This window comes from Ictidomys tridecemlineatus, chromosome 7, assembly GCF_052094955.1.
Source record: "Ictidomys tridecemlineatus isolate mIctTri1 chromosome 7, mIctTri1.hap1, whole genome shotgun sequence".
NCBI classification, from domain to species: Eukaryota; Metazoa; Chordata; class Mammalia; order Rodentia; family Sciuridae; genus Ictidomys; species Ictidomys tridecemlineatus.
Window position 1 is genome coordinate 28,559,660 of NC_135483.1, and position 19,922 is coordinate 28,579,581.

General features: G+C 35.7%; 2 long non-coding RNA genes across 6 annotated transcripts in view; one reads left to right on the forward strand and one right to left on the reverse strand.

The window, feature by feature from the left end:
- The window catches only part of LOC144365432 (uncharacterized), a 153,550-nt gene that overhangs the window by 49,010 nt on the left and 84,618 nt on the right, over positions 1-19,922 (forward strand). The gene's annotated exons all lie outside the window — the stretch shown is intronic.
- The window catches only part of LOC144365433 (uncharacterized), a 121,381-nt gene that overhangs the window by 2,130 nt on the left and 99,329 nt on the right, over positions 1-19,922 (reverse strand). The gene's annotated exons all lie outside the window — the stretch shown is intronic.

Sequence of the window (19,922 nt, forward strand, 5' to 3'; positions counted from 1 at the left end):
CAATAGATGTTTAATTTTCACAGTTCTGGAGGCCAGAAATTCAAGATCAAGGTGCCATAAGATTTGGTATCTGGTGAGGACCCTCTTGCTGGTTCATAGTGTTCTTCTGGCTCTGTTCTCACATGGCAGAAGCAGTGATAAACTTCTTGGGATCTCTATTTTCTTCTTTTTATTTGTTCTTTATGGATATACAAATGTTGGGGTCATTTTGACATAATTATATAAGCATGGAATATAATTTGCTCCAATTCAGTCCCCGGTACTTGCCCTTTCCCTCCCTTCCTCCCTCCCCTGTTCCCTTTCCTCTGCTCTACTGATCTTTCATCTAGTTACTTAGTTTTTTTTAAGCATACTTTTCTGTACATAAAGGTGAAATTCATTGCAATATATATATAAGTTTGGTCACATTTCTGGGGTTTCTCTTTTACGAGCACTAATTCCATTTGTGCAGGTATCACCTCTTAACTAATCATTCTTTGTGTGTGTGTTTGTATGTGTGTGTGTGTGTGTGTGTGTGTGTGTGTGTGTGTGTTACTAGGGATTGAAGAACCCAAGGGTGCTCTGTCACTGAGCTACATCCCCAGCCTTTTTTATTTCATTTTGAGACAAGGTCTTGCTAAGTTGCAAAGGCTGGCCTTGGATTTGCAATCCTCCTGCTTCAACCTCCTGAGTTGCTGGGATAAACAAACACGTGCCACAATACTTGACTGTGACTCCACACTTAATATGTCATCTTGTGGGTACAGTTTCACCATGTGAATTTTAGGGGGACATAAACGTTCAGCCCATGCCAGTATACCTACATTTTGCCTTCAACCGTCACTTTCAAAGTCTGCCTCTTAAGCTACCAGGGTGAATTCCATCACATCCCATAATGGGAATTCCTTTATCCCTGTTTAATTGGTAACCACAGGTAGCCCAAGGACTCCAGACTTGTCCTTCAAGACTTGGCTTGGGATGACATCATATGTCCTCTGCTCTTCTGCCTCCCCTCGTTTTCCTTGTGTTCTCTGGCACCCAAGGTCTATCATAAATAAAGTCTACTCTATTGTTCTTCTCTCCTCTGAATCCTTCCCGCATTTGTATGTTAGTTGCCTAGAATATTAGTTTGTTAGAGCTGTGTATTAGCTCCAACAAATTGCCACAAACTTGGAGACCTAAAACAATAGAAATATATTCTCTCACAATTCCAGAGTCCACATGTCCAGATAAGTATCACTGAGCTGCAGGGGTGGTGTTAGCAAGCCGAGCTACCTCTGTGGACTATAGAGAGGAATCTCATGGCTTCTGGTGGCTCCTGGCATTCCTTGGCTTATGTTCAGCTTCATCTTTTGAAAATTCAAGGAAGGCATCTATCTCTAAATCCTCTGACCCAACTTTATGCCACCTTTTTTCTATTTGCCTTCTCCTCTTCGCGTCAAATCTCTGTTCTTTTCTTACATAGATGTATGTTTTTGTATCTAGACAATTCAGAAGAATCCCCCTATCTTAGAATCCTTAATTTAATTGCATCTGCAAAGACTCTTTTTCCAAACCAGGCAACATTTAGAGGTTTCAGGGATCAGTAATTGGTACTTTGGGGTGCTGTTGTTTAGGCTACAACCATCTGCTTGCTCTATTTCGAACCTGTGTCCCCCACAAGGAATCTGCTTTTCCTCAAGCACTTTCAAGGATGGCTGGTTTTATTTTTGTGTCTTCCATAGCCCAGGAATGAGGTAAGTATTCTCCTTGGTCTGTTTGGCTATTATTCTATGCCACTGCATAGGATAAGATAGAATGAATAAATATATAGAATATTCTTCATTTCTGTTTTTTGATTCAAGGATCATATCTTTCATAATTTTCTATATGTTGTAATGTTAATGTAATAACACTTCATAGAAATCTCTCTAAAGCAATTGGTACGGCTCCAATTCATTCTTCTTAATGTTCACATTATATTCCATGGAGTTGGTATGAAATCATTGACTAAATTATTCTCATTTCCCCCATTTTATGGACAATCTTTTTTTTTCTTTGCTGTGATGAGAAATTTGGGAATTAACATCTATAATTATTTCAATTGGATAGATTAAGATTTCCACAAGTAGGATTGCTGGAACCAAGGATACTTGTATATTAAATGAGAACTATTTCAGAATTGCATCCCACAAAGCCTGTATTCATGGCTGTATTTGACAACAATGCATTCTATGCTGCTATCAGTGGTGTTTTGCTGTTACACATATTTGCCCGACTGAGAAGTAGCAAATTTAATTTGCATTTTCCAGACAAATAGTGCATCTGCACATCATGACTTAGTTGTTGAGAGCACTGGCTCAGGTGTCAGACATTCTGTATTTCAATTCTGATTTTATTACTTTCTAGCTGTAGATCTCATAGAAGTCTCTTAACCTCTCTATGCTTCAGTTACCTTGTATGTCAAAAGAAGATAATAGTAACACCCCTCCTTTCCTTCCTGCCTTTGGTGAAGATTAAATTAAACAATGTAAAGCCCTTAGAGCAGTAAATGGTACAAAGTAAGTGACAAATATTGATTATTATTATTGTTATCACTACTACTATTATCTGGATATCTTTTCTAATGTTTCTATTGCAAATCTGTGAATTATCTGTTATTTCTATTTCCTGTATTTATATTAGGTTATTCCTTTCCATCAGATCACATTGCAAGTGTTCTTTGTGTGCTATGAGTATTAAAACTTGTCTAGTCATGGTAGGCTATGCTGTCATTTTAGCCAAAGGTTGGGGTCTCAGCACAATAAAAATTTACTTCTCAACTTTCCAAAAATCTTTTGTGAGCCAGGAAGTTCTTGATTTTGTAGCTACAGCATCCAAAAAATGTTGCTTTCAGAATTGTTGTGGCAGAAAAGAGAGATACTGAGGCTTGTGGCAGACAGCTTTCAAGAAGTCCTTAATGATCACCAGGTTCTGATTTTTGTGCCCTCAAGTGATTCCCTCTTGTTGGGCATAAGCTGGAACTTGCTTATAACAAATGGAATACAGTAGAGGCAATAGGAGGTCACCTACAATATTAAGCTGCAAAAACACTGTGGCTTCTAAATTGTGCTTTCTCTCTTGCTCAAGAGGCACAGTCCAAACATTGTAAGAGTGGAGGATTAGCAAAAGACATAGGCAGGTGAAGATTATGAAGGCCCTAGAGTTTATCCATCATTCCTTTCTATTCTTGTCCCTGTCTCAGCCTCATCAGCCACTTGCAAACCCAGCACTGCAGAGGCCTTACTGATGAGTTATGTACGTGGCAAATGTTGGGCCCAAAGTCACCAAGCACCAGGTTCAGGATGGTGAAGCAGTACATATCACCATCTTGGGCCAGGCAGAGATAGGCTCCTGTCTGCATGAACTGCCAGTTTTTCTTCCAACTTCCATGTTGCATGGGATTACCAGGATCTGACAGTTCAGCATGGAGCCCTTGCAGATAAACCCAGGAGAACCTTGGGTGGAGTCAGGAAGCCTGCTGCACTGCTGAAAGAGAAGGAATTGATGGTAGTAGAGGAGGTGGGGCCCAGAAGTTGTGTTGTGTTCTTGGTTTTTGTGTCTTCAGGAGAGATTTCAAGCAAGACACAAGATGTGTAGTAAAAGAATAGCAAAGTTTATGAGAGGAGAAAGGAAAACATCCTCAAGAGAAGATATGTCCTCTCAGGAAGGAGAGTGACTATTTACCATTGAATAGTAACATGGAGATAATATTTGTGTTATACATTAGTCATTGTTCCTGTCCAAAAGTGATATATTTTAAAATTGCCCATATTTACATTATCCCTTCAATATTTCAGATACATAAACTGAACCAACTTGAAAACTACTACAGTGCTCAAGGGCTTTTGATCCTTATATGTTGTTTCCTGTCAGGCTTTTCTGTTTATCTCTTTTCTGCTTGTCTCTTAATTTGTTTCAGGGATGCCTCAGGCCTTCCCTTGTGCCTTAACTTTGCTTATTTCTAATGCAGAAATAATGCCCTTTGTAGTGAGTCCCATGCAGTACAGTGTGGTGTCCTAGTGTGGCAGAGTGTTGGTGAAGACCACCTGGTTGCAATCTCAATTCTATTACTTTCTGACTCTGTAATTTGGGCCAATTATCTAGTTCCCTTGTACCTCAATATCCTCAACTTTAAAATAAGAAAGACATCTTTTTTACACCACAGAATTGATAAGATAAAATAAATTAGTACATAAAAGTAATTTAGCATAAGGCCTAATGTATATCATGACTAAATAAGTGTCACCTGTTTTCCTAATGATAGGAGAAAATATTTGTTGAAATTTAATTTTCATTATTTGCATCTGCGTCAGAAACAATTATCTTATTCAGTTAATGAAGAATAATTAAAGGAATAGATTATTATTTACATTTTAAATAATGAAGTATACTTTATATACAAAAGAAATTTGTACATGTGGGATAGTTTTGGTAACTTACTTGCATAAAAAATGCTGATTTTGCTCACTATTTATTTTTAGTAATTCTGATAGTGTCTGTTGAAATGTGCTTATGTTTCCTTGTGAAATTTTAATGATTGCTTCAAGGAAAAAATATTCGATAACAATATATCAACCTAGGGTGCATGTTTCTTTTTCTTTTCTTTTTTAGAAAAATAAATACTTATTTATCCTCTTGATTTTTTAATACCATCAGTCAAGAAAAGGTATTTGAGTCTTGCCTTAAACTCTTTCTGCCATAAACAAGTTCTACTAATATCAGCATTACTAGGTGGAGTGTTAGTCTCAGGTGCCTGAACTATTCACAGCAATAACAAGACCTGTGCACCAACATTCCTTCCAGGAGCACAACACCCAAGCACACGAGAGTGTCAAGTACATCTACAGAAAGGGAAGATATAACAAAATGTTTAATTAATTTCTTTCTCCTTTTGTTTCACATTTGCTATCATGGTTAGGTGTGATATTGCTTATAAGACATAAGAGGAATTTCCTCTTATCTGTTTTAGAGCTTGCACATCAAATTATGGTATGTATTTATCCATCTCTTCATTCATTTATTTATCCAATAAGCCTTCTGAACACATCTGCTGAAAGAGAAGGAATTGATGGTAGAAAAGGGGGCGGGGCCCAGAAGTTGTGTTGTGTTCTTGGTTTTTGTGTCTAGCCATTGTTCTAAGAACATAAGAAGCAGCATACAGAAGACAAAAACATCACCAAAAAATAAAACTCCAATCTTTGAAGAATGTACATTCTTAAATTCAGACAATTCATTCAGACATAAGCAAGTAAGTAAATTATAACACAATGCTCAGAAATCATATATACTGTGCCTATCCAGAGACGGTCACACAGAGGAGGTATCATTTGCTCAGAAACTTGTAGGAAGCCAGAGAGTCAGTGCCAGGGAGCCTGGAGCAAGAGTGATGACACACACAGACTGAGGACACCAAGGTCAAAGGTTCTGAACACAAAGTTCTTGGTATGCTTGAAAATCAGAAAGAGATCATTAAAGCTGAGCCCATGAGCCCGTGGAAGAGCTCTGGGAGGAAAGGACAGAATGAAGCTAGAGGTCAGAACATGTAGGGTGTTGAACTTTGGGAAAGAATTTTAGGCTTTAATATATATAAATATAAATGTATATATATATAAATGTGTGTATATATATGTAGTTACATATACAACTATAACTATATATATATATATATATATATATATATATATATATATATATATATATATATATATAACTGGAGAATCCAGGACAATGAAAGAGGTACTCTGACATAAATTTTAAAAGGATTTGTCTTCTTATTTTGCAAAAAAGCATTTGCTCTCCAGTCCTCACATTTGCCATGCCTTTGCCAGAATCTGAGTCAGCCTGGAAGCCTGTACCAATTACTAGTGGGGAATGGCCAGCATGTTGCATATCTCCATCCATGGGGTAGTATTGGCTGGGAGCCTCTGGAGCCAGTTTTAATGCCCTATAGAAAGACCATCTGAGTCTTACTGAGTTCTCTCCAATAAAATGAAAAGTAAAACCTCTGGCCCCAAGTAGAGTAAGGATGTAGACCACAATTGCAAACAGAGGTTTCTTCATTCTTTTGTCTATCATTCATTCATTCAGCAAGTATATATTGAATCTGTACTATGTGCCATCGCTGTGCTAAGCACCAGAGATACAACCATAGATGAGATAGACAAGATTTCTAATCTGTATTTGGGGTAGAAATGGGAGTTCAAAACCCAATGGAGTCAAATGTATGAAAGATGAATTATCAGGAGCTCTGTAATGTTTTGAACAATCAATGAAAAAAAAAAGAAATGAAGATAATTATGAACAGTAAAAAAAAAAGATTTCTATACTCAGATATTTTAGTCTGTTGATGTATATGTGACTCAAAGGTCAAAGTAGCTAGAACTACTCCTCAGTTTTAAAAAGTACTTCTCTACCCTAAATATCACACTAGGTTCAGTTTGGCTACCAGAACCCTCAAGTTGTCATGCATTTGCCCTATCTATCTATCTATCTATCTATCTATCTATCTATCTATCTATCTATCTATCTATCTATGAGAGCCTGGACTTATACACTAGTAAATATGCACTCTGTTACATGCTCATGGTTGTAGTTCCTACTTTGGACAAAAAAGCAATTTCAAGCTTCTAAGTGAAGACATTTTGCTGCTGGCACATTGGCTATTCATTTCTTATATGTTAAATAATCTAAGACTTAAAAGAACTTATTAAATTAAAATGAAACAATGAAAGACACAAACACAATCATATCTTGTGAACTAGAATATATATGAGAAGGTTTAAAAAATTCACTCTTTCCTTAGAAGAGAGTCAACCAAGATGTGAAATCAATCATCTCTTTATATGCAGAGACTGAGTGTTTTAAGAGTTTATAAAAAGTTCTACAAAGAAACTTCACAGATTTATATAGGCATAGATTGATAAGAAATGTGACCAAATTAGTTTTTTGAGTAAATTAACTCATTAATAAACAAGCAGGCGCTTGTGGAGAGCCTATAGATGGAGAATGGAGACTGCTTTGATTCTGAGAATACCTGGAAGTCTGACTTTGAATTTTGGCCAAGATAAGAAAAGTGAGACTTAGGATGTGCTGCTCAAAGTTCAAACTCCCTCCAAAGACAGCTAAAATTTCTTTGTTTGTTGATGGCTTTCACCTGGTTTAACCAGTTAGGCATCCAGGTGACCCTATGTGACCCAAAGGACTTTAAGAAGGTCCTTCTAGGAACTTCTGCTTCGATCTGAATTAAGATTCATCATGCAAATCTTTGCAGTTTAGTTCAAAGATGAAGCACATTGCTGTGTGAAAAGATCCCTAGAAAACTAGTGTCTTGATATCTTTTGGATTCCCAGTGCCGATTGATGTTCTTTTTCTCTTACTAGATCTAGTGTTTACCTTTAAATAAAAAAGTCTTATGTAAATATGCTCTAGGAGTCACAGGAATCCTTTGAAAAATCTGAGCTTGTAACATCTTTGCACCATATATATTTAGCAATACTCACTTTTTAGGAAACTGGTCTGACTCACATCACCATAGATTAGCTTCACTGCTTTAGGAAGTTCATAGAATATATAGTCTTATTTGCCTGTTTTCTTTCACTAAACATAATGTCATTGAGATTTATTCATGTTGTTGTGTGTATTAGTAGTTCTCTTACATTCATTTCCCTGAAAGAATATGCCACAAATCGTTTATCCATTACTCAGTTGGACACAGATTGTTTCTGAGAGTTATTATAGATAAAAAATGCTCTGAATATGCTCATATAAGTGTTTTTCTTTGTTTATCTGTAGATATGTGTCCTTGTCTCTCTTGGGTATACATGTAGGACTAGAGCTGTTAGGTCATCTATTAAAAATACACTTAACTTTACTGAAAAAGTCCAGATACTTTTCTCGTGTGGATGGGATATTTTATATTTACACCAGTGATTTTTTTTTTAACCAGTGATTTTTTTTAATTGAATCATATCCTCATCAACAGTTCTTGGTAAATGTTTTAAATTCAGATGCTTTAGTAGATTTGTAGTGTTATCTCTGTAATTTCTTGCATAAAGTTATTCTATACTTCGATTTGTATAGTTTTATGTCTTGTTTCTGTGTTAACTGATCTTTTCTTTTATATTTTATTATCAACTGGAGAACTCATCCAGTAAATTTTTTATTTTTGTTATAATGTTCTTCAATTACAGACTTTCCATGTTATTCTTTTTTTTATGTTTTAATTCCTCCATTGAAATGTTCTATTTATTTCCTCATTATGTTCATGCTTTCATTTGTATCCTTAAACATATTAATACTGGCATTTTAAAGTCATTATTTTGCCAATTTGATAACTTCTATCATTCTGTGTAACTGCTTTTGACTGATTTTTTTCAGTATGAGTAACATTTTCTTACTTTTTTAATGTCTAGTAAGTTTTGTTGTATACTGAATATTATGGATCCAATGATGTTGAATATGTGGACTTGGGGATTTTCTTTAATAAATATATTTTTCCTAGCAAGCAGCATTTTACATACAGATTAGATTGATCCCTTTCAGGCTCAACTCTGTATATGTGTGTTTGAAGACATGTTTTGTTGTGTTTTTACATTTATTAGTACATTTTAATATTTATTAGTTTGTTTTTACATTTATTATTTTTCATTTATTCACTATTTATTATTTATTCATTATTTCACATATTCATTTTCACATATTCATTTAGCGGTTTTCTTTATTTCAGTCTCCAGTACTTCCTTGAGGTTCATCTTTAAGTTTCCTCAGGATAAGGCTTGAATATCCTTTACTTAAGGACTAGGTAAATTACATTCCTAAGGCCTACATATATGTGTGTATGTGTGTGTGTGTGTGTGTGTGTGTGTGTGTGTGTGTGTGTGTGTGTTTAAGTTAAAAGCCATTATATTCCATCAGGATTCCCAACTCTAAATGCAGCACTGTATGAGCTCCAATAGTTATTTGATTTTCATCATTTTGGTAGTGGTTTTTTCCCCCAGATGTATTTCTCCCGGTATTGTGCATACCCTATGTATGCACAGCTTGATATGGGGCCAAAGACTAGAGGGGACTCGTCTGCTGATCTCTGCACCTCCTTCTCTACCTCTGACTACATGCCTGGTGAATTCTGGCTTACTTAGCAGCCCCAAATTGCAAATATATCTTCCTTGCTTGGAGAGACTGTTGTTCCTTAAGAGGTTTTCCCTTCTGGGCCCCAGTCTAGAAACTGCCTTGGAGAAGAAAGTGAAGGCAGTTCGTTATTGGGTTCTCTTCTCTAAGGGATTACAGTCCTCTGATATCATCTGATATTTGGGAGCAATTTATAAATATTTTGTCCAGCTTTAGAGTTATGTATGGCAGGGTATAATATAATACCAGCTACCACCTACTCCAATATGCACAGAAACAGGAGGCTCTCCATGAGCACCTTTTCATATGCTTACTGACCACATTTCTATCATTTTGTTAAAGTGCTTGTCCAAGTACCTTTACTTTTTTTCATCTTTTTAAAAATTGATTTTCAGGAGTTTGTTATACATTCTTTTTTGTTGTTGTTGTTGTGCTGGGAATTGAATCCAGGGCCTTGTGCATATGAGGCAAACACACTCTACCAATTAAGCTATATCCCCAACCCTTGTTATACTTTCTTGATATTTAATGGTTTTTGTCATATTTGTTGTACATATTTTCTATACAGTAACCAGTCTTTGATCTGTCTTTTAGCTTTCTAAATTGGAAATCGACTTATACCACCAGGAAAAAAAAAATCTGCCTGGATAACTAGGGTCCTGAGGAGAGTTGTCTTAATAAAAAGTAATAATTTCTTGCCCAGTTTCTAGACCTTAGGTAGTTTTTGTTTGTGTGCTTCAGCACTTATTAATTAAAAAGAGGCTGGGTCCTTAGGAAAAAAGAATCGCAACAAATGTATATCATAATGATTAATGCAGTTCTTCCTCCAAAAGGATTCAAAGCCATTTGCTCAGGGAACTAAACACTGGAAAAAGAAACTACCAAACATATTGAGGACTTGCACTAATACTACGAAACCCAAAGCATCGTCGTGTCTGTTCCTACTCTTGGTTATAGTAGGAACAATAACAGCCACATAATAATTGAGATTATATCTGAAGTCAGTCTCAATTCAGTACGTTAGAAGAAGAGATGCCCCCTGTTATTATTTATCCAGTTCTCTAATATTAATTGGGATAGAAATACTTGGTAGTTGGCATAATCTCTACACTGTGTACTTTACCTGTGAATTATACCACAATGGATAAGGTCAAGTGGAAACTTCTGAAACTACCTCCTGCAGCTAACATAGTAAGTATTTTATCAGAAGGAAGAGAAAAATGGCAAAAATTATTCCTATCTTTTAGTACTTCCTACTACATCTCTATTTAATTATCTAAATCTGGCCAATACAGAAACTAGAATAACTGTAGACTCCTGAGAGCTCAATTGATTAATAGCCTTGCCTGCAACTGCTGTGCAGGATTTGGCATTTTGCTAGAGCAGATTAATATAGTTTGAGGTATTTGCAGCCATCCTACATGAGAAAAGGATTAGAAAGAGTGTTTCCGTGGAATAGAAAACAGCACACATTTATGGTCTTGACCTTGTCCTGGATTAATGTTTCTGCTATCTATCATAATAGGGTCCAAAGGGTCTGTGTCATCTGGACATTCCAGTAGAATATCTCAGGTGTGGAGGATGCTGCCACAGAAGTTGAAAAACCATACCAAGTTTGTTTCCTTTCCCATGGCAGGAAGTGCACGATGTAATAATTTGTCCTTTAATTTGAACATGTCTCAGAAAGTCCCTGACCACTAGGCCCTGGAAAAATTTTACTAAGGTATCAGGCCCCTAAATTGTTCTCAAGTTTATCCCTCTAGCATCTGTACTATATGGGCTTTGCCAAGTCTTTTAATGTCCTAGCCACTTGTTATCTGGCCTAATTAGTGTGATAGCTTTAATGTAGTCAGGTCTACATGGCACAAGTGGAAGGATTTCTTGCACCTCTGCGTGAATCTGCTGCAGAATCCTTTCCTGTAGGACCCACTTTAAACTGGCAATGCTGCAGAATCCTTTCCTGTGGGACCCACTATAAACTAGAAACAATCCAGGAGCACAATCTGGACATTCCCAAGAATATCACATTGATTAATTATATAGATTACATCATGATAAGTTATAGGTATTAATTATATAGATTGCATCATGATAAGTTCAGGCAGACCAAACAAAAATGTAAGCTGGAATGATATCTCAGGATTGAGCATTTGAAGAATGACAGGGGAACAAACTATATGCAAGACTCCATAGCATGAACTCCTATGTTATAGGATATTGTTTCAATAATACCCCTCTTTCAGTTCATACATAAAGTATCCTTGTGACCAGCTAACGAAGAATAAAAGCTTGAGTTCCTTGCATTTGGATGCAAGTATAAAATGGTCAATGACTTCAAGGATTAACTAGGATGAGGAAAAAAACAGTGATGAATACATAATTCTTCTAATAGTGTACAGGTTGTTCCCTTGGTTGGACACAGAACTTACCCATGATTAAGTGACGTAGGATAGTAGATCAGAGACAAGAATAGCAAAACTGATTGTGATTGGGGAAGGAGAAATATAGGAAGATTGAAGACAAGAAAATCTGGAGTAGATGGATGAAGATAAGCACATGGGAATGGGAACAAAGTGGACTGATGATCTGATTCTATCACAGAGACCGTCCTTCACGGAAGACACACTAAGTAAGACACACAAGTAAGCAAAATGACTTTGGCAAGGCTGAAATAAGCATTTGGGAAAACCAAGCACATAGAGTACAAAAATTTAAGGAAGAACTCACTCTTGGATGATATCCCTGGAATGAGTGCCTTTTAAAAATGTTGTGACCTAGAAACCTCTCTTACCTCACTTTAGTGAAGGGATGCCAATCAGGTTCTCTCATTGTTTGAGTAATTGAATTAGCCATGGTGGCTGCAAAACATGGGCTCCCATTTGCCAAGGCTTTTCTACTTACTACTTTTATATTTTTAACCTGCTATCAACAATCATAAGCACTTGATATGATATCATCCCTCAAGTAAACAAATTGGTCATTGGTGGCAAGGTGACTATGTTGAGCACCTTTCAGCTTGGAAGGGCCAGTGTTTCATTCAAGTAGGAATAGATACCCATTCCAGGTGCATGTTTACTTTTTCACCTCACAAAGGCTCAATCAACAGTACTTTCCGAAGGTGAATGTATGATCCACCAGCAAAGGATATCATCAAAATAGGGACCTGTTTGAGAAAAAAAAAAAGAGAGAGAGAGATGAAAGTGGTCCCATGACCATGAAAATCCCTTGTTATATTACATACCACACCACCTAGAAGGTGCCAGTTGTAGAATGCTGCAAATAGTGTCTAGAGGCATAGCTTGGAGGTGAAAATTTTATAAGGGGGTAGCACCGTCTTTCAGGACTCTGTTTATGCCTTCAGTCAAAAGCCTTTATATAGAACTATGCCTTCAATAGGAAGAAAAAAATAATTGATTCAGGAATTAAGTGATAGAAATAGTAATAGCCCTTTTTACCATTATTCAAATGATCAACTCAGGGTATTTGTGCCTCTATCCCCATAATTCTGTGCTTTTTAAGCTTCGTCTTTTTACGTCTTCGTCCTTGAAGGGAGAATATTTCTGCCAAAGAAGAGAAAAGCTGATTGATGTTTGGACATTGTAGGCTCTAATATCCATGGCTCATCAAACTAGAAGAGGAGTAAGGATAATTGATTCTAGTCAATATGATGAGACATTACTGATACCTAGATGATCCATTTGGACACTGTTTGAAACACTTTTTCCCAATTTTGATGGAAATTTGACAACTCTCAAGCAACTTCAACCTGAAAAGAGCATTGTAACTGGGATTGACAGAGTTGCTACCTAAGTTCCAGGGAATTTTGAATGAGCAGTCTTAGACCAACTGCAAGAATTACAGTTCACATCATTAACCTCCCTGTTAAAGTTTTCTTTAGGAAAGGGGATTCCCCATCTTGGGGGAGCTGTTCCTCAAACAGGAATGAAGGAGTAGTGGTCATGGCATAAGGGATGGGCTGTGGTAAACATAAAGATGTATCTCCGTCTTCAAGGAAGGACTTCTGGCCTGGAGCTTATAGCTGTCAGTTCCTTCAAGACTTGCCTTAGCTATAGAGAGCTGCATGGGTCACACTCTACTTGAGGCTGAGTGATCAAGGCAGAGTTTTAAAGGTTCAGTTATTTTGGCCCAAAGCAGAGTAATTCTGATGGGGTTGAAAGAGGCTATATTTGGGACAACTTGACTTGTTCATCTGCCCTGTCCTACTTCCTTCTGCTCTTCTGCCACATGAGTTGATCCCAAGAGTACGCCTTAGAAGACCTCCCCACAACTGAAATTGTCTGAGCTTGCCTCCTCTAGTAGTTGTCTACTGCTTTAAATGGAAATTCAGTTGTTTCCAATAACGGGTTGACTTCTTTTTCATCCATTTTATGAAATCAAAGTAAAATTCTTGGAAGCTCATTCATCACATTGTGAATACTGTTGTAAATTCAGTTAAGAAGTTCACCATTGAAGATAAAGTTATTTGTTTCATGGGGGAAATATGAGTATAAATTTTAGTGAAATGCAGCATCATTATAAACAAAATATTATTACTCAATTAAGAAACACATGTTACAGAAATACAGAATTTGTTGCAGCATATTTTTAATTTAGGAGTCGGCTCTTTTGTGTCTCATAAAGAGCTAGACAGTAAACATTTTAGACTTTGCAGGCTATACGGTCTTTGTCACACTTAATAAACTGTGTTGTTTTGTGCAAAAGCAGGCTGCAATCCATAAACAAAAAAGAGTATGGCTGAGTCCCAATAAAATTGCATTGACAGAAACAGGCAGTATTCCAAATTTGGCCAGACAACTGTAGTTTGCCAACTCCTATCCTAATTCATCAGCACCCAAATGAGGTCTAACATTTTATCAATCAAAACCAGAAACTGTGCTCAAAATTTAAAAGTATATTTATACAAACTCAGAGTATTGAAACAGTGTTTAAAAAGAAATGAAACTCATACCTAATACAAAAAGTATAATAGCATGGCTTCTATTATCTTTTTGTACTCAATATCCATAATAGTTGATAAGTGCTTGAACATCTGAAAAACTACTTGACAAATTAACTTAAGTGTTCTGTAACAATATTAAATTTATTTTGAAATGACTCCTCTAAAATCTGACTTATTTCATTCAAAATTAGTTAGAAAATTTTAATCAGTATGTTCAGAAATGGAGTGCCAAAAAATTCAGTGTTTGAAGATATTAGCATTTTACAATCACTGAAAAAGAGATTGCAAGCATGAGAGACTGGAATTTATCCTTGCAAAAGCATGAGACTATCTGAATAAATTAAAAATTTGAACTCAATGTACAAGATTCAGTTTTAAAATTCAAAAACTATATTTTTAAGTGTCTCAACTTGCATGAAGAATCCTTTGATACAGCTCATATTTTAAATTAGATAATGTATATTTTACATTGAAATGTAATGAAATTGAGATGGCTATGATTTTATATCATGCAAATTTTGTGAAACATTGAAGAGATCACAGATAGTGACAAATTACTTCATAAATTTTTATTCCATAAGAATACTTGTTGAAGGCAGATTCTCTAAATGGTGAAAAAATATAGCATCCATGAAAATATATATTAAATAAAACAGAGAATTATCTCCATTCAGCAGGATTTTCTTGTAAGCTTATTAGGTAGCAAGCACTCATACCATTTTTCCTTAATAAAAACTATATTTTACAAAGAAGACCCATTGAAGTCAAATTTACAAAAATGCAAATTGGAATATTGCAGTCATTTAAATATAAAAAATTATGCCGTGGGGAAAAAGTTCAATCTTCAGAAAACTACCAGATATAGTATTAAAAATGGACACAAATAAGAAACTGATTAAAGCAAATGAGTATGTATAAAAAACAATTATTTTATTTGTATTTTAAGATACTCACTGTAACACTTTTTTGCATATTTTTACATAGAATTTATTTTAGAAACAATTTTATTTTTGAAAACATGTTTGAAAAAAACAGTTTTATGGGTTAATTAGAATAATAATTTGTTGGTGGCTGAGGTGGTGCATGCTTACAATCCCAGTGGCTTTGGGGGCTAAGGAAGAAGAACTTGGTGACTTCAAAGCCAGCCTCAGTCAAGAAGCAAGGCGCTTAGCAACTCAGACCATGTCTCTAAGTAAAATGCGAAATAGAACTGGGGATGTGGCTCAGTGGTCAAGCGCCCCTGAGTTCAATTGCTCATCCCCCCCCAATAAATAAATAATAATTTTTAAAAAAGAATAATAATTTGTCCATCTATATGTATTTAAATTATATAATTATAATTGCTTTTAGTCCCTCTTTTTATTCCACAACCATCCTGTTTTGAATTTAATTATTTGTGCCTTTGGGACATTTTTTCAGCAAAATCAAAAGATATTCTTTAGAACTTTTCTCTTTTCGTGGCAAAGAATGAAAGAAATCTAACAATTTCCATTTGATATCTCTGATCATGTCACAGACATAATCTCATCTAACACTCATAACAACCTTGCTTTTGATGTTATTTTCCCTGTTTAAAATACAAGAAAAATGAGGTTTAATAGTACTTGAAAGGTAAAGTAACTTGGGGAAGATCACATAACTGTTGATTTACAAGAAGAGGTGAAAACTTGGAGTTTTATCTATCTTTGAAGTCTGAGAATGGAAGTACTATGACATATTTTGAAAGAGATTCTTAAGATTATTATTAAAATTGTTATTATCTGACTATAAAATTGGAATACAGGAATATTGTTGTTGTTAAAGTCTGGGGTGTTAACATAAAGGAATTGTTTTGGTAGTGTTTTAGTTCTTTTCTCAATGCATTTTCTGTGTATGATGTGTATATTTAAGCAATTAAAATCATATGATATATTTGCTTAGTTTAATATCATAAATTGTTAACACCCAAATATCCAAATAGCTTTAGGATATTGTCCATAGAGAACCTTCATCTTGTTCCATTAAGTGTTGATCTTTTCTCTTAATAATCTCAGAAGAATAGCCCTATAAAGAAAATGATCTCACAATAAATAAATGGATGAATTTTTAAAATAAAATATTACATTCCCACTTGGCTCCATTGTAGGGTCTTTCACTGGAGTCCTGTTTCTTGAGAGCAGAGGCCAGGATTTGCTTTACTTTGTGATTGAGCCACACAGCATAGCTGCTTAAATTTAGCAGATACTTTAGAGAGATTTGTAGAACTGAAATGCACTTTTCTGTATGAAAAATCTTTCATGACTCTTTTAAGTAATGTTGAAATTCTTGAGTAGCTGACATATGTAATTAGAGGAGGTCTGAAATTGTAAGATAGTTTATAGTATTACTTTCTATCAAAAATTGCTGATAATTTGAAGACTATTTTTTCTGGAAAAAGAAGTCTTTCTCAAATGTAGACTAACTCTAAACATTTATCAAGATAACTACACCTCCCATGTTTATAATGAATCCCTAAGCACTCATCATTATGAGCAGTATATATAATCATATTTACTTTTTATTGTGAATAGTGGAATAAGAAAAATATTCTTTTGGTTTTGTTGGCTTATTGCTTAGTTTGGCATTTACCTCTGGTTTGTATGTATGGATAATAATCTGAGCTAGGCAAAATAGCTTGTCTTTATAATGTCAATTGTATTTTTTCCAAGTCTCCTTGGATTTTCAATGATTTTATTCCAGAAAATTTTTATTATTTGCATTAATGACCTCATTTCACTTATACTAAATTAAGAAATTTCTAGAAATGAAGAGATTGATTTTACTTTGGATAAAGCGTCTTATTATTTCACTGCAGGAGTCAGGCAGACATAGGTACCCATTATAATTCAAACTTTTCACTTATTTGAGCCTCAGGTTTCTATTTGTGTGATATTCTAACTACTTCTTACTGGTGCTTTGAGGATTCTGTAAGGTTACAGGCAAAGACTTACGCAATGAACTAGCAAACACAAAGAAAACAAAAAGAAAGTTGTTGAGACTGGATGGGAGGTGGGGAATGGAGAAATGTTGGTCAGAGGATGCAAGTTTCAGATAGACAAGAGGAATAAGTTTTTGAGATCTATTGTATGGCATGGTGGCTATAGTTAATGTGCTCTATATTTCAAAATTGCTGAAAGTAAATTTCAAATGTTCTCTCCATAAAAAATGACAAGTTTATGAGATTATGGATATATTACTCAGTTTGACTTCTTTATTTCACAATATACACATATATCAAAACATTGCATTGTCCCCCATAAATGTAAAAATTATTATTTATCAATTAAAATTTTTAAAGAAAATTGTTTTAATTTCCTTTTCTGAAAGTATAAAATATAAGAAAAAGAAAAGAAATTTTTAAACACTAAGGCTTGCAAGCTTCTCACAGAAACTGCAAATTCATTAAGAATCACATTCTGTAACATGGACACAGAATTCTCAAAATATAGAACTCCAGCTAAAAATGTCACTATGATCAGAGGTAAGAAAAAATAAAGAGTACCATGTGGTATTTTATAGGAAATATTCTAGAATAGTATTCATAACCCAGATGAGGAGGAGAAAACAGAGCCATAGGGAGGTGAATTCGGAGTCAGCCCCAGTCAGCAGACACCAGGGACCCAAGCCCTGCCTGAATGGGAAACACATCCAACAGAGTGGGTTTTTTAAGCACAGGCCACTATGCTCTGGAGACACCTGCTTCCCAACAGTGCCTGGGAGGGTTGGGGAAAGATTCCTGATGGGTGAGCTGAACTGTGAAGGGAGATTGGAGGGAGCTAGGTAAAGAATGTGCATTCAAGGCAGTGGAAACAGCATGAGCAAAGGTAGGGGGGGAATGTGGTATTTCAGATAGCTAAAAATACACTGTGTCTGGAGCTTAAGTGTTGCATGAAGAATAGTGAAGCCAAAGTTGGGGCAGGCACCAGGAATCAGACCATAAATGTTCCTTTCTGCCAGGCCGTAGTTCTCATTGCATATACATGCTTGTGTTTCCCCAAATGTACCACCATCTTAATTGGCTTGGGCTGCTATAATAGAGTACCATTGACTGGGTGACTTAGACAACAAACATTCTTTTCTCACAATTTTAAAGTTGGAACTTGGAGATCAGGATGCCACCATGGTTGAGTTCTTGGTGAGGGCACTCTCTTTGGTTCACAGATGGCTGTGTGTCTGGTTTCTTCCTGTTTCCTCATGTGAAAGAAAGTAGAGGAGGAGGAGGAGGAGGAGGAGGAGGAGGAGGAAGAAAGCTTGCATAAGCTCATTCCTGTGGTTTCACTATAAATACACTAATCCCATCATAAAGGCTCCACACTTGTAACCTATTTACTTCCAAAAGGCCCCGTCTCCACATACTGTTATAGTGGAGATTAGGGTTTTCCACATACAAATTCTGTAGCAACCATCCTCTCTATTAACTGTGTTACTGGCCTTCTTCTCATCCCTATAGTGTCCTGCCATTCCTATTTGAGGTTCTTTGCACGGCCATAGCCTCTGCTTTAGATGTACCCATTCTCCCAAATTTTGTTGTGGCTAGCTTCTTCTTATCACTCAGATCTCAAGGCAAATGCAAGCCTCTACTCTTATTTTCATCTCTAGAAAGTTTTCCCCTAATCACTCTCAAGTCTCATTGTTCTGCTTTCTTTCTTGTAACATACACTTATGATTTGGAGTTGTATCATATTTTCTTTTTTATTTTGCATTAGCCCCCTCCCCCGTTGGAAGAAAAACTCCATGAAAATAAGAAACTTTTCTGTATTGTCCAAATGCCTATATTTCCACTACCTAGAACTGTTCATGGCAAATATTAGCATCTAATAGACAAGCCACAGGTTGTTCTCTCTGCTAGGAAGTCCCATCATTCTTATAACAAGCCAATTCCAACTTTCAAGATGTATCTAGGAGTTATTTAGAAAGTAGTTATGTTCTCCTACTTCACTGGCCCCAGAATCCCAGAATGAGATGATGTTTTAAAATATTCAGAGGAAGAATGTGCAACTATAAAGAATACAAGTAACAATAAATATTGGCAAGGATGTGGAGGGAAATATACTCTCATACATTGCTGATGGGACTGCACTTGGTGCAACCATTCTGGAAAGCAGTATGGAGATTTCTTAGAAAACTTGGACTAGAACCACAATTTGATCCATTTATTCCATTTATTCATCTATATCCAAAGGACCTAAAATCAGCCTACTCTAGTGATGCAGCCACATCAGTGTTAATAGCAGCTCAAGTCACATTACCCAAGCTATAGAACCAATCTAGGAGTCTTTCAACAAATAAATGGATAAAGAAAAAAATGTGATATCTATATCTATATCTATCTATCTATCTATCTATCTATCTATATATATATATATATATATTTCTCACACAATGGAATGTTACTCAGCCATAAAGAAGAATGAAATTATGGCATTTGCCAGTAAGTGCATGAAACTGGACACTATCATGCTAAGCAAAATATGCCAGTCCCAAAAAACCTAAGTCTGAATATTCTCTCTGATATGTGGATGCCAGATGACAATAAGGGAGCATGAGGAGGAGAATAGAAGGCCATTGGATTAGACAGAGGGGGAGTGAACAGAAGGGAGGGGGAGAGGGCAATAGGAAGGACAGTGGAATTAATCAGACACAACTTTCCTATCCTTGTATTTGAATATAAAACAACTCCACATCAGGTACACCCACAAGAGTAGCATATTAATTAGAATATTATACTCTATGTATGTATAATATGCCAAAATACATTCTACTGTCATGTATAGAACAAAAAAGAACAAATAAAATGAAATTTCAAAGAATAAAATAA